Consider the following 801-nt stretch of genomic DNA (forward strand, 5'->3'; position numbering starts at 1 on the left):
GGAGCTTATAATGAGTCCTTGCGTGATGTTAAATACAGGTCAAGTGTTGGTTATACAGGAGGAAATACAGGTGTGAGACACGCAGATACAAGAACATAGGAAAATACAAAGAAGGAGTGACAATTAGATACATGCGATAATAACTTCCCAGCCCAGGAACATAGAGCAATTCATTGAAGTGATTTGTACACCTCTGTATTTATTAGAAACCTGAGGTGCTTGAGCTCTGAATTTAATGTATCCCCTGCAGGTTTTGAACCCACATGCCTTGGTTTCCCATGCCAAGGTGCTACTGAGTGGCTGCATTAACCATTCAGCCACCGGGGCACAGAGAACAGATTTACTAAGAAAAAAATAATAAAATTTAGAGAGATTTATATCCGACTGCTGAGTAGAGAGAGAGAGCTTTATAAGCTTCTATAAATAGAGTATATAATAGAGAGATTAAGAAAAAGAGTCTTTACTTTATTTATTTAAAATCAGAATATCTCTGTACATACTATCTAAATAAATTAAAATAGAAATTTGAGAAGTCACAGATAGATTATTATTATTATTATTATTATTCTTTCATTATACTTATATACAAGCGGAGCTTATGATGAGTTCTTGTGTGATGTTAAATACAGGTCAAGTGTTGATTATACAGAAGAAAATACAGGTGTTAAGATCATATTAAGATAATAAGAACATAGAAAATACAAAGAAATGATAATTAAATACATGTGATAATAACTTCTCATCTCAGAAATATAGAGCAATTTGTTGAAGTGATTTGTACATCTCTGTATTTATTAGAAA

The sequence above is a fragment of the Blastomyces gilchristii genome (genome assembly GCF_000003855.2).
Source record: "Blastomyces gilchristii SLH14081 genomic scaffold supercont1.15, whole genome shotgun sequence".
Lineage (NCBI taxonomy): Eukaryota > Fungi > Ascomycota > Eurotiomycetes > Onygenales > Ajellomycetaceae > Blastomyces > Blastomyces gilchristii.